Source organism: Choloepus didactylus, chromosome 6 (genome assembly GCF_015220235.1).
Source record: "Choloepus didactylus isolate mChoDid1 chromosome 6, mChoDid1.pri, whole genome shotgun sequence".
NCBI lineage: Eukaryota > Metazoa > Chordata > Mammalia > Pilosa > Megalonychidae > Choloepus > Choloepus didactylus.
The window spans coordinates 42283327-42295637 of record NC_051312.1 but is presented as its reverse complement, the minus strand read 5'-3'; positions in this window follow the sequence as shown (position 1 = coordinate 42295637).

Sequence of the window (12311 nt, the reverse complement as noted above, 5' to 3'; positions counted from 1 at the left end):
GAATGTCCAAACTGATTACTTGTGACTGATATTCTCCCATTCTGATTGGTTTGTGTCTGTGTATGTTGAATATTACTCTGGCCTAAGTCCTGCCAGTGTAAAGTCCCCTAGCATATTGTTCTTCTAATATAAGTCCTGTCAAACTTTCATATAATTATTTATGTCTTTCCCTCTAGACAGTAAGCTCTATAAGGACAAAGGCTATTCTTAGCATCTAACATAAAGAATACCAGACCCTCTGTAGGCAGGTGCTCAATACATAGTTGTACAATAACTGCCATATATTCAGAAATTAAAGTATTTGTTGAATATTTTCCTTATCTTCATTTAGAGACTGATCAATGAGGGAAATTATTGGAGCCCTATCTTAATAAGTTAATAGTGAGTTATTCATCAAAAAATTTGAAATAATACTGCCTTCCATGAGAAATATTCATGCAATGGATGGGATTAGTCATTTTCTGGAGAAAACAAAAGACTATCTGACATTCTAGGACAAGCAATTTGGAACCCTCAGTACTCTGATCCAAATGATCTGTGTCTAAATGTATGAAGCGTATAGAAAATGGGAACTTAGCTAATGGTACTGTGTCTTTGATAGAGAAATATTGTGTAAATATTGTCAGCCTAGAGACTAGTAAAGGAAATTTCACAAGCTGTATTTTTGTCAATGGGTATTGTTCTCATTTGCTAATGTTGCCAGAATGTAAAATACCAGAGATGGATTGGCTTTTATAAAGGGGGTTTATTTTGTTACAAAGTTACAGTCTTAAGGCCATAAAGTGTCCAAGATAAGGCGTCAACAGTCGGGTACCTTCACTGGAGGATGGCCTGTGGCATCTGGAAAACCTCTGCTAGCTGGGAAGGCAAATGGCTAGTGTCTACTCCAGAGTTCTGGTTTCAAAATGGCTTTCTCCCAGGATGTTCCTCTCTAGGCTGCAGGTCCTCAAAAATGTCACTCTTAGTTGTTCTTGGGGCATTTGCCTCTCTTAGCTTCTCCTGAGCAAAGTCTGCTTTCAAAGGCCATCTCCAAGATGTCTCTATAAGCTGCAGCTCCTCTCTCAGCTCCTTTGAGTTCTTTAAAGTGTCCCTCTTGGCTGTAGCAAGCTCACTCCTTCTGTCTGAGCTTATATAGGGCTCCAGTAAACTAATCAAGGCCCACACTGAATGGGCAGGGCCACACCTCCATGGAAATTATCCAATCATAATTATCACCTACAGTTGGGTGGGTCGCATCTCCATGGAAACACTTGATCAAAGAATTACAATCTAATCAACATTAAAAATCTGCCCACACAAGACTGCATCAAAGATAATGGTGTTTTGGGGGACATAATACATTCAAACTGGCACAGGTATTAATTACCCAGAGTAATCCTTGAGGAAAATGTCTTCATTGCACAGGTGTATGTATCACGAGAGCAAATCCTATTGCCATTAAATACCAGGGGTGCGTAACTGACACACATTTTCTGATGCCATGTTTCCCCATCAACCACAGGATTGTAAGCTGACTTCCCATGCCTAAATGCATATAAAAAGATAGTGTACTAGCAATTCTTTGCATAAGAATCACAGTTATTATTGAAAGTCAACCAACTGACATTCAGATTTACAGATCAATCTTTCACAGACTTTAGTTAACATGAATCCATCCCTAAGACACAGAAACTAATATTACTATAATATCAAAATAGGATTCCTAGACCTGGAACTTGAGATTGTCAGTACCTAAAGGTACTGACGAAAATAAAGATGAAGGTGAGGAGGAGAGTAATTACAATGAAAAAAATTAGCATTTATTGTTTGCTTATGATAGGAAAGACATTATGTTTAATCTGTATTGTCTAATTTGCTCTTTAAAGTATATGTGATGAGTTACATAACCCCATCTTCTCAGATGGAAAGGCACTCAGGAAACTTAACGAACTGCACAAAATCACATAAACAGTTAGTGGTTAATTCAAGATTCAGTTGTAAGTCTGTTGAAATCAGAGTACATTATCTCACAGAGCCACTTTCATAGTCAGAGATCTCTCTGTGCTTGCTGATGCATCAGTCATGTAATGTCCTTTCCATTTAACTGACAAAATGTATTTTTTTAGAATATACACATGCATAAAAGAATATGGTCCTTGTGTCATTTGAATCATAATTTTTAAGTCAAATCCACTGTCTTCATTTTTCAGGGCTTCTGTAAAAAATATCACACATTGGTTGGCTTGAATAACAGGAATTTATTGTCTCTCAGTTTAGGAAGCTCCAAGATTGAAATCAAGATTTTAGCAGGCCATACTTTGTCTGGAGTCTGTAGCATGGTGGTGGCCTGCCAGTGATCCACAACTCAATCTCTGCTTCCTCCACAGGGCCATCTCTCTCCTTCTGTCCCTCCCCTCCTTCTGCTCTGACTAGATTTCCTCTCCTTATGAGGACTCTGGTCATATTGGAGTAAGGCCCACCTTGATTCTATTTGGCCTCATCAAAATAGCATGTTTGAAGATCCTGTTCACAAATGAGTCCACATCCACAGGCCCAGATTTTAGGACTTGAAATGCCTTAGTGGGGGACATGGGTCAATCTATCACAATATCACATAAGACTTACAGTTTTCAATCTACTATGTACCTTGCTAGATAGTAAATATATGTTAATAAGTTATTAACCAATTATTATTTCACCAGTGTAACCTCACTCAAGACTCTCATTTGCTGCAAAATACTTTTGATAGCTTATATAGTTAAAAAATAGGAGTTTCTGCTTGGTGGGTATAGAATGTTTGCAAATAAGAGTTAATTTTTTTTTTAAATAGAAATAATTGATTTAGGTTTTAAGGCAAATCCATTTATAAACCTTAACGAAACTATTTGCTTGGTCCCACTGTTGGGCCATTGGTCAGGCTCACACACATTTGTTTTAATGCTGTTTACTAAAGATGCTTGACATAGAGGAGGAAAAGGAAACCCAAACATTTACACACATTTAGAAACATAAAGGTGGTGATCAGTTCCTGAACAGATAAGGAGGAATTGCCTGAAATTCATTTTTGTGTTTTTAGTAACCAACATGAGTTATCTGGGAGTGATAGATGATTTCATCTAGAGTAAGTGAATTTTAGAGCAAGAAGTGATCCTAGAAGACAAGTTCATTCCTCATACTGGAAACATAGGAAAAGTGGGAATTTGTTTCTTGACTTTATGTTTTGATCATTCTCCTTTTCTGTGCTACAGTGTACTTTATTGTTATTCTTGTATGGCCCATGCTTCTTTATTCCTCAATGTGGGATACTCAATCTGGGGATCTGCCACATCTCCTAATACTTTATTTAGACCACTATCAAGAGCATTTTACCACCTTTGTGAGTTTTTGTCTTGGTGCCTTTCTATCTCAGTTTGATGAAGATGAAATTACTAGTGGGAAGTAAAATGACAAACATATAGGCAAAGTTAATTTATTTAACTTCTCCACCAACTATAATATAATCTCCAAATACGTTTTATTTAAATTAAAAATATTTAAGCAAAACTCTCTTATAATCAAATTCAGACATAGTTAAGTTGATGATTGTCTCCCATCCTCCCTTTCTAAAAAGGTACTTAAGGGTGGAGGGAGAGTCGTGGGAACAGGGAGAAGGAGGAGCAGTCAGGGTCAGGTGGGAACACAGAAGTAACCCCATCTAGGAGAACACAATGGCAGAAGCTGGGTCTTAAGGGCATCTTTATTATCCCATCTAATTCTCCTGGTATGGGGTTAGTAATACCATTTGTTTTTTTTCAGAAGATTTTCTGGAATCAGACATAAAAGCAATCCATCTAGTCATGGGTGCAAGAAATATCACCATGGGTATTTAAGCCATGAACCCTCTCTAAATGGCTCCAAAAGTGACCTGGGTCTTAGAAGGATTCAAATTCTGTGGCTAAAACCAGAATCTCTACAAACCAGGAGTTAATTTCCCAGTTACCTCATTTACCTTGCATTCATGCTCCTGAGGCATTTTATAAGATTGCATTTTTTGGCTTATGCTTATTGTTTTATGGAAGAGTTTTACTGTAGTTATAAAGCAAATATGAAATGTTATAGAAATTCAGTTTGCAAACCATTACATGGTATAATAAGGCAATTTATGAGGAAAGAGATTAATAGCTATGGGATGACTGGGTCTGCAAAGGATTTCCAGGAAGCTATGATTAATTGTTTGTAGGGATAAATTCCTATTCTCTAATGAAATTCATATTATGTGCAGAGATCTTAAAATATCCATGAGACTCCCTAAGAGAGATAAACTATATTGAGCTTAGTACTGAAACAGAACCAGAAAGAGTAATAAATCAATAATGAATTTATATAGAAAAATATGGAATTTATTTTCCATTCAATTTTCATAGAAATGATTGTATTATCTATAAACATGTTATCTGATTTGAATGGGAAGTATTTTTTTGTTTTGTTTTGTTTTGATTTTTAAATGACCATTTAGATATCTGAGGATTTTGATTTAGCCGCTTGATTTTGATTAGGAGATTAATTGCAATGCTATGTTCATTAACCAATGGTGAGTGAAATCACCTGAGGGCTTGTTCACTTATAATGATATTTAAATGCATTGAGAGGTCATTGTTGATCATTCATTCATTTACTAAATAAATATTTATGGAGAGACTACTATGTGCCTTGCACTGTTGTAAGTCTTGGGTAAACAGTGGTGAAATAAACAGACAAAAGACCTTTCATTTTGCTTAAATTCTAAAAGGGACAATAAACATAAGAAGATTGATAAATTAATATATAATATTCAGGTAGGAAGAATAATATAATTTAAGTTATCATAGAGTGACAGCTTGTTACATTAGATAGAGTTCTCAGGGAAGGTTTTCCTGAGAAGACACTATCTGAATACAGGCTTGAATGAAGTGAGGGAAAAGTTATTTGATTTTCTAGGGAAAGACTATCCCAGAAAGGTAAGCAAGAGGGGCAAGTACTATAAGATGTGCATTTGTGCTCTGAGTGTGAGGCTCTGAAAAGTCAAGTTGATTCAGTGACTGAAGGTAAGATTGGTAAGAAAGAGGAGAGAGAGCCAATGGGAAGCCAGATCATTGAGGCACTTGAAGGAGACCAGTGAAGGATTTTAGAGAAAGGAAGAGAGATGATCCAATTTACATTTTAGAAATAGCTTCTGCTCTGGAAACAATAGGCTGTAAGAAGACAAATGTGGAAGCAGGGAGACCAATTCAAAAATTACTTTAGTTTTATAAAAGAGAATGATGCTGTTACGGACTTGGGAGATTCCAGGGGAAGCAGTGAGAAATGGTCATATTTTGGATATATTTTCAATTGCCAAAACCTATGCTAAGTTCTTTATATGTAATGACTCATTTAGTCCTCAAAACAACTGTATAAGGAAGTAATTATTATTACCTCCATTTACAGAAGAGGAACCTGAGGCTGAAAGATTTTAAGTAACATTCTCAGTGTCACTGCACTAGTAAATGGTAAAATAAAAATGATTAAAATTGAGCCTGGCTGTCTCCATTACTTGAGTGTTTGCCTACAAAGTGTTTGCCTTTTATTTAACCTAATCTACACAGTGACCACTGATAAGACATGACTAATCTAATCAGGTTGTACAACACAAATTTAATGTTTTTGTGATGGCCTGGAATGTCAGGCATTTTTGAAAATGCAATGGAATACTTCTTTTCTGTTGAAATTGTCACTTTGTTGCTCATTGTCAAAAAAGGGATTTCCTACACCATTTCTGAATAAAAGCTTTAATCCCAATAGTGGATGAGGGAATGTTCTAGGAACTCAGGAAGTGAGCCTTTAGGTAGTTTTAAAAGAATATCACCAAAAACCTTGTGGCTCACACTCCCTTTATTCAGTGTGTGGATGGATGAGTAAATAAATGGGGACAAAGACTAAATGAAAAACAGGGTGGGATGAGGGGGATGATTTGGGTGTTCTTTTTCCTCCTGGTATAAGGAAAATGTTCAAAAATAGATTGGGGTGATGAATGCACAACTAGATGATGGTATTATGAACAGTTGATTGTACACCATGGATGACTGTATGGTATGTGAATATAGCTCAGTAAAACTGAATTAAATATATATATATATCACAGGCTTCCAGTTGACCAAGAATCTGGCATAAGACAGAGTCTTCGAACAACTAACCAAAAACTGGCACAGCCATCTTTCTTTAAACTCTGAAAAAGAGTTAAAGGGTTGCTGTAACTGGACAACTGTGGAATCAAGAAAACACAGATTTAAAAAGAGTAGGAGAACTTCCTGGTGTCCTTTCTGGCTATTCCCTAACCCTTTCCTGTTTCAGTGTGAAGGAAGCCTGCACACCCTTTGGAATTCTTTTGCCTTGTTGCAAAGGGAGCAGAGTAACCCCTATGGACATAATGGGGTGCCTGCCTGCCAAATGCAGTAAGCCCCTTTTTTTCTGCTGCAGAGCAGTTGTTAGTCCTCATAGTTTGACCTACTCTGACAGAACCATTATGCCAAACTGGGGCTGGTTTGGGTGGGGAGGAGAGGATGGAAATGTCCTTAGGCCACATTGCCATAGATACCCACTGTCCTTATTCAGCATTCAGCAGTTAAACATAAACATCTAAAGACTGTTCTGTCTTTAATTGATTTTCTAAACACTGAAATTGTATTTCCTTTTCTTTTTCCTTTTTTTCTAGTTGTTCCACTTTGTATTTACTTTTTGGAAAGATAACTTGTTGATCTCCTCAGTCAGTGATAGCCATAATTCCTGAGGCTGTTTGTTTTTTAAAAAAAAATAACATCTTTATTTTGACCCTTGAATGAACTGGGTTAGGATATAGGTCTGTGGGTCATAAACATGGCCTCCAGAGCACACACCCCACTGCTTTCCCATTTGGACATTCTGAGATGAAAAGTTGCCTTCTCCCTCAATTATTTGTTTAAATACAATGCAAAACTTGTTTGAAATATCAAAAAGTCAAAGTTTGCACCACTTACTGTGGAAGAATAGTTTCTGTGAAAATTTTCCATCAGGCAGATTTATTTTATTCATCTTTGAAGCACATTAGTTCAAAAAGTTTATTGTTATTTAGTTTTTGTTTTTTTTTTCCTTCCATCTACTGCAAGAAAAGAGGTTCGTGCCAGGCCAAATTGCACCGTCAGCTGCTCAAAACTTTGCTCTGCTTTCCTGCCTCCCCATCAGGGGATATCATTAGCTAAAGCAATTCAATTATCATGCTCTCTACTCAAACCCTGCCAGAACTCAGAAGTGGGTTAAATTGGGAAATTTGATGAAAGAACAATATCTTAGAGATAATCATCTCACTTCAACAAAATGCCTCTTTATTTTAATGGGGCGGGATAAAAACTAACATGCATTTTAAATGCCCTCACCTGTGTCACTAATTGCATCATAAGTTGCTTAAATGAAAGCAGTGCAACATTTCTGGTTGACTCAAGTATTTCACTAAACTTGGCTGAGCCTCCTTTTCTGACTAGAATATTATGATTCTAAAGCAGTAACAAAAAAGCTTTCCTTTTTTGCCTGAAAATTTATTAGGTCTAAATAAAAAATATTGCCAATAAGGAATTATTTTTTAAAATATTTATATTTATAGGTTTCATTTTTATTTAATAATGAGGTCACTTACACAGCTTGTTATGACTGACACTGCTATTTTTATCCCAATATCCACTCTCCTCCCACTAGGTTCAGTAATGGTATCCCTTGAGTTTTAGCTAGAATTATACCTGCCCAGGTAGATGTTATATTTTCCTACCTACTTTGGAAGTAGATGTGGCCATGACACTGAGCTTCAGAGAAATTAGCTAACTTGCCAAATTTTACACAGTTATTTTTAGTAGAACTGGGATGTGGATCCACGTTTTCTACCTCTAATGAAATGTTACTTTTGATGCTAAAATAATTTTCTAAGCCATCCTCCTAGAGTTAGGTCACACTCAAAATTAGATACAGTTTCCTTTTTATGTGGCTTTTAATTTTTAAGTTCACTGACCCTATAATCCACATAAAGTATATATATTTTTTTCATTTGGTTGGTTATGAGCAAAATACAACTATTCTCAGTGATGAAGCTTTATTCATAAACATTTTAAACTCAACACTCCCTAACGATGTAATAAAAAGATTTGCAAATACCCAAGAGGATCCACTATTCAAAAGGTCATAGAATTTCCATCAATCATAAGATAAAATAGCAGATAACAAAGGTACAACTGCAGAATAATAGAACATTCTTAATGCATGCAGCAGATCAACAGACCATTAGTTCAGTTTTATGGACTCGTGAAAAGAAGAAAATCAACAGATCAAATTCTCCTAGTCAACTCTGAAAGAGAAGATGTGGACTTCAGGCTACATATGTCGCATTTAACATAATCCAGTATTAGGGCTAAGTATGTAAAACATTTTCATTTGAAAGTAATTTGGCATTTTTGTTATTGTTATTGTGAGCTTTGGTTTCTCCACATTCTTTATAATGGAAGCAGATGTCTCAGTGGAAGAAGATATGGAAGAGGGGGCTACCAGGTTGGCTGTTAAATAGTTGTGTCACTCAGTGAAGTAGTTGAGTCCTTTTACTAAACGTGGTTGGATTTCCGTACCTGCAAATGGGAATAAATCAATATTTCATCAGTTCTAAGACTCACATTTTTCCACATATTAGCCTCTTTTAAATTGGGGTATGTCTAACAACATATAACACCTTATAATTATAATTGGCAGCACGTTTTATACTTAGTTTTATGTAAAATTACGTATCTCTTAGTTGATGGTATCAGTGAATTGATAAAATTACCTGGAGTCCATAGATAAAATGTAGAAAAAGTTAAAATTGCGATGCCATTGTAAGACATTATCTTAAATATTTAGTAATAGGGAAATTACATCATTGTTTTAAAATATATTTAAGTGAGTGTTTAGAAACAAAAATTACCAGGGTCATCTGGTTAAAAATAATAGAAATATTTTCCTGAAATAAAATTTGAATCTCTCTCTTAAATGATGCATAATCTCTTGGTGAATGGGGTGGAAATAAAACTGAAAGGAAAAAATCAAGACAACTTCTGGGATACTGATCTTCAAGGAAAAAGAAATTCAATTTGTCCAGGCAGACAATGTAAGTCATCTACTGTCTTAGTTTGCCAGGGCTGCTATGACAAATACCGCACAATGGTTGACTTAAACCACAGGAATTTATTGTCAGCATTAAGGTGTTGACAGGGCTTACTTTCTCTAAGGTCTGTAGCATTCTGATGACAGCAATCCTCTATTGCGAGGTGATCTCTCTCTCTCCTTGGGTCTCCTCCTCTAGATTCTGCCAATTCCTGGCTTCTACTTTGATGTTGAGTTTCCTTTGTTTATAAGGAATTCAGCCATATTGAGTTAAGGTGCACCCTATCTGAATTTGGCCTCATCTAAATAGGATCTTTCAAGAACCTATTCACAATAAAGTCTACAACTTAACTAATAATATCTTCAAAGGTTTTATGTAAAACCAGCTTCTCACCCACAGAACTGGAGGTTACGACTTGTACATGTCTTTTGTAGGCGACATGATTCAATCCTCAATGCCTGTGAAGAAGAAAATTTAAGGTAATTTACCTTCAGCATTTACCTTCAGAAAACTGTGGAGCAAGGCACATCCTCTTTCAAATGAAACCCAGTATCCAAACAGTATATACCCAGCCAAACTGTGCTTCTTAATTAAATGAGGCCAAGAGACAGGCGTTCTCAAACTGGCAAGAATTCAAATGTATCACACATCCATTTTTCTTGGAGGAAAAAAATATTGATAATGAAATCTAGCCCACATGGAATGCATTCAAAATTAAGAACATAGAACTGAACACGTGAAAATGACTAGTAGTGAGCATTTAATTAATTTCACATCTATTTAAAATAATGATTAATATAACAATGCAGACAGAGCAAGAGAGAGAACACGGTTTAAAATTTTACTATAATCAAGGAATTTAGGAGGGGGTTCGAACCCCTGCTCATCTTAAATAGCAAAGAGTCAATTGATACATTTTAAGCTTGATTAAACATATAATGTGTAGTTAAAATAATCATTTCCATCTCAATAATTCTAATGGCATTAAATTAAATTGTATTGAAGTATTTCAGCAATACTTTTTAATGTTAAGAAACATTTCTTTAAATTTAGCCTCTTCAGTTTAATTCAGTCAACTTTTTTATTAATGTTAATTTTAAATAAAACTAATCTCAATATTTTATTATTAAAAGTGTGGATAATATAAGTCCATGTCAATTAATGTCTTTATAAGTAGTAATCTTGTAAATCCTTTCATATAGTTTATATTTGTGGAAATGAAGTGTACTGAATGTGGCAATTCTTATGTATAGATGGCTGGATTTGGGGTGTTTTGACACTTTCTCTATACTTTTGTTACTTTAAAAAAATAAGAGTACAGAAATGAAACATAACTATCAGATAGATGCACTTTAATTTGTCAATCTTAGAGTGAAAGACCAGGCAGGGCCTTTTCTGTGAACACGGGTTGTTTTAATGGACTTCAGTATAATCTTTTTGGCAAAGACCACATTCATAAAGCCTACTCTGCAACTCTCATTTTCAGGTCCTTTGAAATAGAACAGGAAATTAAAAATATCTTTGTAAATCTTTTAATTTTTTTTCACATTTTTACACTTGTCTTTCTACGCCTACTTTTTAAACTTTTTATTCCAAAAGGAGGAAACTTAATTTTCATAGAAATAATAACTATTTTTTGTTCTCAGAATCCACCAATTTAAATATTTAAATCTAGTATATGATTACAGCAAGTGAAACTGCAATAAACAGTTTGGGAACAAAACACATTAGCATTTTAAATCTCTTTGAAGGCTTACAATAAATCTATTTTCAGGCGAAATGTTTGTGAGTATGTGTGTGTCTATGTTTAAATATAATAGGCTAATTTCAACCTACTTCATCATAGGGTATTTTTTTTTGGACAGAATAATTATTAACATCTCAGAACACAGTTTGAAGAATGATGGTTTGATGATATATCTAGTTAGAGAATGGTAATTCTTACTTTCTCCCTTTACTCCAGTTTAATTAGGGTAGCATTAATCAGGAATCTTTTCTTTAAGTGCTAGAAACTCAACTGGATTACCTTAATATCAAAGGGGAATTAACTGGCTTCTATACCTGGGAAATTCTATAATGGGTTTAGCTTTAGTAAAACTACGCTATATGCTCACACAATGCTATTGGGTCTTTCTTTCTCTGGCTTTCAACTTTGCTTCTTTCTTTGTGATACCTTGGTTCATTCATATTGGATGGATTCTTATGTTGTTGAGCAAAATCTGTGTGGCTAAGCAAAAATGGCTCCAGGCTCACATACTCCCAATTTGGATACCATAGTAAAAAGTCAGTTTCACTCTCTCACTCTACTTACATAAACGTGCAGAAGGACTCTGATAGGCCCTGCTTGCTCTACTCCTCGATTAATTACAATTTCTATGTATATAGAAATACTATGATTAGCTGAACCTTGGTTTTTCTGTCCACCATGGTGACCAGGGAGCTAAGAAACTAGAATTGGCAACCCTACCAAACCCACATGGGATAGGGCTGTTTCTTAAAGGAAACAAGGCTTCTAGACAGCCATAAACACCAACTAAAAAGAGTTCTCTGTTGTTTACCTAGTACGTTTATCCACCTAATTCCAAATCAGAGTTTCCTTCTTTCCTATCTCTGGTGGGGAATTAAAATTTCATGAAAATCAAGAAGCAATTATATCTGAGGTTAGGACTTAGGAAACCAACAGTGACAGAGGTGGAGAACCATGTAGAGACATAATAAAATATAGAAATTGTCTGCTAATCTGTGCCATTCTTATCACTTAAAAGATTAACATTTCAAGACCAAACTTTCAATGATGATTACAGGAACTAAAGCAATGTCAAAGCTGAATAGCCTCCTAACTAACGATTCCAGATTCAAGCTTCTTTGGCACTACAGTTTTATTTTCTTGGAGCTTAGTTAATCATATATCCTGCCTCCTGTGATGTCCCAAAGTCCTGGCCATCTGAATTACTAACACTCAACTCAGATGAAGTAACATTTATACCTGCATAACCACTGCCTACATCCCCACTAATCTGCTTATATCTTTTGCAGACCCATTCTTTCTGAAATCTGCTGATCATAGTTGGATTTTGTGGTTAGCCTTTAATCAGTTTTGGGGAAGTCTCACACCAAGAAGAGGGCAACTGCCTTGCAATCTTCTATTAAGTACCCTTAAAGAACAAAGGAAAATGCCTTAAAA